The following is an 8,354-nucleotide window of genomic DNA, read 5'->3' on the forward strand; positions in this document are numbered from 1 at the left end:
ATCAATATTAACTTAAAAAACGAATGTACTTGGTTGCTAAATTATCTCCATATTTTGCGCCGACAGGTCATTAGAGGAATTCCAATATCGAAGCGGTTTCTAAACCGGCAGACGGTCTGCAAAGTAAATGTGTTGAAATGTGTTTAGACCCAATCAGGAAGTAAAGATTTGACTGTGTCTTTAAAGATGGATGAAATGGTATGTGACTAATTAAGTCACTGTTCTGACAGAGCTGTATTATGCAACACAATTAAGCAAGTCAACTATCAGTTGAGGATGATGGCAGAATTCTAAATAAACTAGGGATTGAGACCCAAAGCTCTCTGTCACAGGCATCGTAGTGAACAGACCAAGGCGCAGCATGTTGAGTGCTCATCTTTTATTTTTTGAATGAAAAAAGCACTTCAAAGAAAAACTAACGACAGCCAAACAGTTCTGTCAGGTATCCTAACATACTAAACAGAAAACAACCTCCCACAAAACCCAAAGGAAAACAGGCTGCCTAAGTATGGCTTCCAATCAGAGAAAACGAAAGACACCTGCCTCTGATTGGAAACCATACTCGGCCACACATTGTAACGGTTTTGACTTGAGGTTATAATTTATAGGGGTGCCAGGTAGGTTGTGCCTACCAGAGAAAATATTAGTTTCTCCTTTTAGTTTGATAGGGAATGAGTCCCATCTGGTCCGTCAAGTCTACACCAATACAAAGGACTCATGTAAATGTCAGGATGGAAATACACTTTTCATGAACCCTTAAAACATTGGAAAGAACTTACAAAACAACTGTATTCTTTTGCGTGGATGTATTAACAACATAAATGATCACACACAACAATAATGAGCTTTAAACACCTCTGGTTCCTCCAGAAATGTCCTGTACCTCGGGCCTAAAAAGAGTCCAGCCCGGTAAACAAGTTCAGGGAACTCAAGTGACCTTATTCACGCAATGGTTGTCCGTTCATACAGTGTAGCGTAAACCCAGTGTCAATCATACAATGAAAAGAACAAATATTTTACCACACATTTCAATAAATCCTCAACTACAACTAACTACATAAATCATCACGGTATACATCACACCAAAACAAATGAAATACCGTATACAAAAAAAGGTTGTAGTCAGTCGGTCAGTCAGAGAAGCCAATCCGCCGACAGATCTCCAACGGAGAAAGGCCACGAAAACCAACGGAGAGGTGTAGTCCACAGATGCAAGAGTGGATCCGATCCTGGGTAGATTTTCTATTAGGCTACACAAAGCACACTTTTACAGCAACACAACAAACGGAAGAGAGAAGCTTCAGAACTGAGGGTCGAACACATCCTCATTCATGTTTCCATCACAACTCCACTTTTGCGCAGCTGATGCTGGCTATTTAATTGGGAATTAAAAGGGGAAGCGCCCTATTGGAAGGAGAAGCACTAATTGAGAATTAAAGGGAAAGCGCCCTATTTGAAGGAGAAGCACTGAGACGGTTCAGAAACATTCAGGGCCGTCACAACATGGAAAATGAAACATAGAAACAGAAAACTAGAACAAATTCCCCTAGAAACAAACCAACCCCAAAACACACAAAACAACCCCCCTGCCACGCCCTGACCATTCTACTATGGCAAAATGACCCTTTTCACTGGTCAGGACGTGACACTCACCTACTGCTTGTGTAAAGAAAAAAATCATAATTCAGTAGTTTGTAAACCCAAGTTTGTAAACCGAATTTTGCTATCTAACTATTGTGTAAAAAAAGTGCAATGTATGTAAAATACATTTAGAATGTAAATGTAAAAAAAAAAGAAAAAACTAAGTTATTTTTGTCCTCTGAAGAGGGGTGGTGGTGGATGTGCCAAAAAAAAAAAAAATACATAAAAAAAAAAAAAATGTGAATTTCAATAACCATTTTTCTACGGCTGGCCATGCCTTCCACCTGGCTACCCCTCCCCTGGCCAAGAGTTCTGCATCCCCCACAGCAACTGCTGTTGCAACCCCTATTACTAGCCTGTTCAACCTCTCTTTCGTATCGTCTGAGACCCTAAAGATTGGAATGCGGCCGCGGTCATCCCCCTCTTCAAAGGGGGAGACACTCTAGACCCAAACTGTAACCGACCTATATCCATCCTGCCCTGCCTTTCTAAAGTTTTCGAAAGCCAAGTTAACAAACAGATCACCGACCATTTAGAATCCTACCATACCTTCTCCGCAATGCAATCTGGCTTCCGAGCTGGTCATGGGTGCACCTCAGCCACGCTCAAGGTCCTAAACAAAGTCATAACCGCCAGAGATAAATGACAGTACTGTGCAGCCATCTTCATCGACCTGGCCAAGGCTTTCGACTCTGTCAATCACCACATTCTTATCGGCAGACTCAATAGCCTTTGTTTCTCAAATGACTGCCTCGCCTGATTCACCAACTACTTCTCAGATAGAGTTCAGTGTCAAATCGGAGGTCCTGTTGTCCGGACCTCTGGCAGTCTCTATGGGGGTGCCACAGGGTTCAATTCGCGGGCCGACTCTTTTCTCTGAATATATCAATGATGTCGCTCTTCCTGCTGGTGATTCTCTGATCCACCTCTACGCAGAAGACACCATTCTGTATACATCTAGCCCTTCCTTGGACACTGTGTTAACAAACCTCCAGACGAGCTTCAATGCCATACAACACTCCTTCCGTGACCTCCAACTGCTCTTAAACGCTAGTAAAACTAAATGCATGCTCTTTAACCGATCGCTGCCCGCACCCACCCGCCCGCCTAGCATCACTACTCTGGATGGTTCTGACTTAGAAAATGTGGACAACAACAAATACCTAGATGTCTGGCTAGACTGTAAACTCTCCTTCCAGACTCACATTAAGCATCTCCATTCCCTAATTTCATCTAGAATCGGCTTCCTATTTTGCAACGAAGCCTCCTTCACTCATGCTGCCAAACATACCCTCGAAAAACGGACTATCCTACCGATCCTTGACTTCGGCGATTACATTTACAAAATAGCATCCAACACTCTACTCAGCAAATTGGATGTAGTCTATCACAGTGCCATCCATTTCGTCACCAAAGCCCCATATACTACCCACCACCGCGAACCCTATGCTCTCGTTGGCAGGCCCTTGCTACATATTCGTCGCCAAACCCACTGGCTCCAGGTCATCTATAAGTCTTTGCTAGGTAAAGCCCCACCTTATCTCAGCTCACTGGTCACCATAGCAACACCCACCCGTAGCACGCGCTCCAGCAAGTATATTTCACTGGTCATCCCCAAAGCCAGCTCCTCATTTGGCCGCCTTTCCTTCCAGTTCTCTGCTGCCAATGACTGGAATGAATAGCAAAAGTCACTAAAGCTGGAGACTTATATATCCCTCTCTGACTTTAAGTATCAGCTGGCAGAGCAGCTTACCGATCACTGTACCTGTACACAGTCCATCTGTAAATAGCCCAACTACCTCATCCCCATATTGTTATTTCTGTTGCTCTTTTGCACCCCAGTATCTCTACTTGCACGTCATCATCTGCACATCTATCACTCCAGTGTTAATGCTAAATTGTAATTATTTCGCCACTATGGCCTATTTATTGCTTTACCTCCCTAACCTTACTTCATTTGCACGCACTGTACATATATTTTTCTATTGTGTTTTTGACTGTACATTTGTTTATCCCATGAGTTGATTTTGTCGCACTGCTTTGCTTTATCTTGGCCAGGTCGCAGTTGTAAATGAGAACTTGTTCTCAACTGGCCTTCCTGGTTAAATAAAGGTGAAATAAATAAATACATGGAACATATAACATTGGCAAACATAGGCCTACATATGGGACAAAGTGAAGGAGTTGCCTTGGACAAGGACTTCTATCAAAGTCGGTTCAAAAGGGGGAGAATTTTAATCTCCCATTAAAATCCCGTTTGACATTGAGAGCTGAGTTTGGTATGGAAAACCAGCCAGGCTGACGTGATTCCCAATTATCGTGCACATAAAAGCGGCATCGAGCCAAAAAGCAAAGACATTTATCCATTGAATCAGCTTTCCATAATGTCAGTGATTACCTAAAATGCTAGAAAAATAAGCAACAGCGATAGGTTGAGTCATAAAATGTTAAATCCTGAAATCGAATCAGTTGGAAAAGTAATTTTTGCTGTGTAAGGGAAAAGAGTCAATCATCATTATATCAAGCAAACAAATGTAAACATACACAACTCCTATCAATTACCTAGACCATCCTGTGTAGCCTATCAAAAAACAGCCACCCAGCCAGCCACTGGCTAGCAGAGGGGTGGGACAAAACTCATAGTCCACACACACAAATAAAATGGATTTAGTCACATGCACAATACGCATAGGAACACAAACTATTCAACACAATCACACAGAAATCTAGCACTGATTACCGCAAAATATTAAAAGGGTTAAATGTTATAAACCGACTGTATGTTTGAGACTACATTTTCGCAGCCCAGTTTCCCAGAGTCTGATCTCTGGGAAACTGCATTTTGAGTTTAAAACTTTGGGGTAGAGTCTGCACCGTTTTTCAAACAAGTCAGGATATTTTTCAAAGAGGGTTTGCAGAATAATTTGCTCTATAATTATCCGCTCACACCACGCGTTGAGAGGATGTCTATATATTGTAATCGCTAAAGTTGAAATGTGTCCTATGCGCAACCAAGACAACCGCAGCATAATAAATGTCCAGGTTTCCAAAAAAACACTGCGGCTTCACGAATCAGGGTTTCAATTAAGAGGAAAAATGGCTGAGCTCTGTAGCTTGGCCTGTCTGGTTACTGGAGAGAAGCACGGATGAGGCCACACCAGGGACAGATGTGTCCTATTCAAGTCTGAAACATTTTCTCTGTGACTAGTTTAAGACGCAAAAATAAAGGTGGATTTCCAAAGTTTCCAACACCTCGAAGCTACAATGTCCTGTGACAGGCAGTACATTGACTGGGAGTGTAAGAGTCCTACACCTTGGCTGAAATGCTTGGGGGCACGATCCCTCCCGAGATCCCAACAAGTTTTCACTATTATGTCCTGTTCGTTTGCAGTGAGTACCCCGTTTAGTGTGCTGTTCAGGGATAACATAGTTCGATGAAACGAAACATGCCTGATTAGGATATCTGTCTAGATTCAATATTAGTGGCCCATGTAAGAATTCCTTGGAATGTGTTATCTGCAGGACTCCCCAAATCTAACGCTTGCGCGTTAACATTGTCCCGTAGCATGTCATTGTCACATGATGGGGTTTCTTGGCCAGAATATTCATTAAAAAGTTTCCACAGTCACTCTGTGCATTGCTCGAATGTTTCTCTTGTGCGTTGCTTACAGGTCAAGACCCTAGTACAGTCTGCATGAGATGGACCCTGAAGAGCGAACAAGTTTGCTTTGAGATGCTCTAAAATGTCTGCATTGCTTCCATTGTCAATTGTGCCATCCTTTAAAATGTTCCGTGTGTCACGACTTCCGCCAAAGTCGGTCCCTCTCCTTGTTCGGGCGGCGTTCGGCGGTCGACGTCACCCGCTTTCTAGCCATCGCCGATCCACTTTTCATTTTCCATTTGTTTTGTCTTTATTTTACACACCTGGTTTCAATCCCCCAATTACTTGTTCATTATTTAACCCTCTGTTCCCCCATGGTTGTTTGTGAGTGATTGTTTGTCTTGTATACGGTCTGTTATTTGTGGGCTCGGAATATTGTGTTGTATTTGTGAATACTTGAGTAAATACGTTGATTACTCATATCTGCTGTCCTGCGCCTGACTCTCTACACCAGCTACACACAGGCCCGATTACACCGTGGCTCTGTGGGCAATTTCACTTGAAATTGAGAGAAAAAGTACATCTCACATTTCCAGACCATACGAATTGTAATGGGTACCTGTTCCCACCATGGTGTGAACAGAGATTTCACTGAGAATGGTCCAATTATTATTTTGGTGAGAGGTGGACTCACTGCATGTTAACCAACTTGAAATTACAGACCTTGCGCCTGCATTATTTGTCAATGTCCTAATGACCGTGCAACACCAACTGGGGGCGGCAGAACATGGGTCTTGGAGTGCGGCCACAGATTTCTGTGATCAATTATCTGGATAGTGCTTTTCTAACACAGATTTCTGTAGTCAATTCTCTGGATAGTGCTCTTCTAACACAGATTTCTGTGATCAATTCTCTGGATAGTGCTTTTCTAACACAGATTTCTGTAGTCAATTGTCTGGATAGTGTTCTTCTTACACAGATTTCTGTAGTCATTTCTCTGGTTAGTGCTTTTCTAACACAGATTTCTGTAGTCAATTCTCTGGATAGTGTTCTTCTTACACAGATTTCTGTAGCCAATTCTCTGGATACTGTAGAGTGAGAGAGATATAGTTTGGCCCGTCAGAGGGGAGAAGGGCAGTGTACTTTTGTGTTTTGTTGAGCCATTTGCAATGTGGCAGGAGGTGACAGAGAGCACATACATTAGGGCTGAACCTACAAGAGGACAGACCCGCCTGCATATGTTGCCTTAAAACAATAGTAGTGACATGAAGAAAGATTCCATCCTGCTTGGAAAAATATGTTTTGTTTGCATTGATATTGATAGTTAAGCCAATGCTATTTTCAGGTCTTCCTGAAAACAGGGTAGGGGTATTTAAAGAATGGAGCAGGTCATTTCCATGTAAAATGACCAATGAGCACCAACATGTGTAGTTTTTACTGATAACTGTTTTGTTTATTAAAACCCATCACTCTGTTACCAAATTGGTAACAAAGTGACAGAAAATCTGTAACAGAAGGACTGCAATTGAATTGGCCACAATGGGAAATCATAGTAGTCACAAACCACAGTTACAGCAGAGCACAGTACAGCGCAGTACAGTAAAGTAAAGTAAAGACATGTACAGTAGAGTATAGTTCAGTACAGTAGAATTTAGTACAGTACAGTACAATGTAGTACAGTACACTAAAGCACATGAGTATAATGTAATATACAGTACAGTACTGTACTGAACTGAACAATACTCAACTCTAATTTTCTTTACTGTACTGTACTCTACTGAGCTCTACTGTACTGCACTCTGTGCTCTACTGTACTGTACTCAACTGTACTGAACTCTACTCTACTGTACTTGACTGTATTGTGCTGTATACTACTGTGCTGTACTGTGATTGTTACAGGTTCTGGACCAACCAAATGTGGTCTTGTTTTGGGGTGGAGCTCATTAGAATAGCTAGTGTGTAGAATAATACAAAGGTGTCTTATTACATTACATTACATTACATTTAAGTCATTTAGCAGACGCTCTTATCCAGAGCGACTTACAAATTGGTGCATTCACCTTATGATATCCAGTGGAACAACCACTTTACAATAGTGCATCTAAATCTATTAAGGGGGGGGGGTTAGAAGGATTACTTTATCCTATCCTAGGTATTCCTTAAAGAGGTGGGGTTTCAGGTGTCTCCGGAAGGTGGTGATTGACTCCGCTGTCCTGGCGTCATGAGGGAGCTTGTTCCACCATTGGGGTGCCAGAGCAGCGAACAGTTTTGACTGGGCTGAGCGGGAACTGTGCTTCCTCAGAGGTAGGGGGGCCAGCAGGCCAGAGGTGGATGAACGCAGTGCCCTTGTTTGGGTGTAGGGCCTGATCAGAGCCTGAAGGTATGGAGGTGCCGTTCCCTTCACAGCTCCGTAGGCAATCACCATGGTCTTGTAGCGGATGCGAGCTTCAACTGGAAGCCAGTGGAGAGAGCGGAGGAGCGGGGTGACGTGAGAGAACTTGGGAAGGTTGAACACCAGACGGGCTGCGGCGTTCTGGATGAGTTGTAGGGGTTTAATGGCACAGGCAGGGAGCCCAGCCAACAGCGAGTTGCAGTAATCCAGACGGGAGATGACAAGTGCCTGGATTAGGACCTGCGCCGCTTCCTGTGTGAGGCAGGGTCGTACTCTGCGAATGTTGTAGAGCATGAACCTACAGGATCGGGTCACCGCCTTGATGTTAGTGGAGAACGACAGGGTGTTGTCCAGGATCACGCCAAGGTTCTTAGCACTCTGGGAGGAGGACACAAGGGAGTTGTCAACCGTGATGGCAAGATCATGGAACGGGCAGTCCTTCCCCGGGAGGAAGAGCAGCTCCGTCTTGCCGAGGTTCAGCTTGAGGTGGTGATCCGTCATCCACACTGATATGTCTGACAGACATGCAGAGATGCGAATCGCCGCCTGGTTATCAGAAGGGGGAAAGGAGAAGATTAATTGTGTGTCGTCTGCATAGCAATGATAGGAGAGACCATGTGAGGATATGACAGAGCCAAGTGACTTGGTGTATAGCGAGAATAGGAGAGGGCCTAGAACAGAGCCCTGGGGGACACCAGTGGTGAGAGCGCATGGTGCGGA

The sequence above is a fragment of the Salmo salar genome, chromosome ssa26, assembly GCF_905237065.1.
Source record: "Salmo salar chromosome ssa26, Ssal_v3.1, whole genome shotgun sequence".
Lineage (NCBI taxonomy): Eukaryota > Metazoa > Chordata > Actinopteri > Salmoniformes > Salmonidae > Salmo > Salmo salar.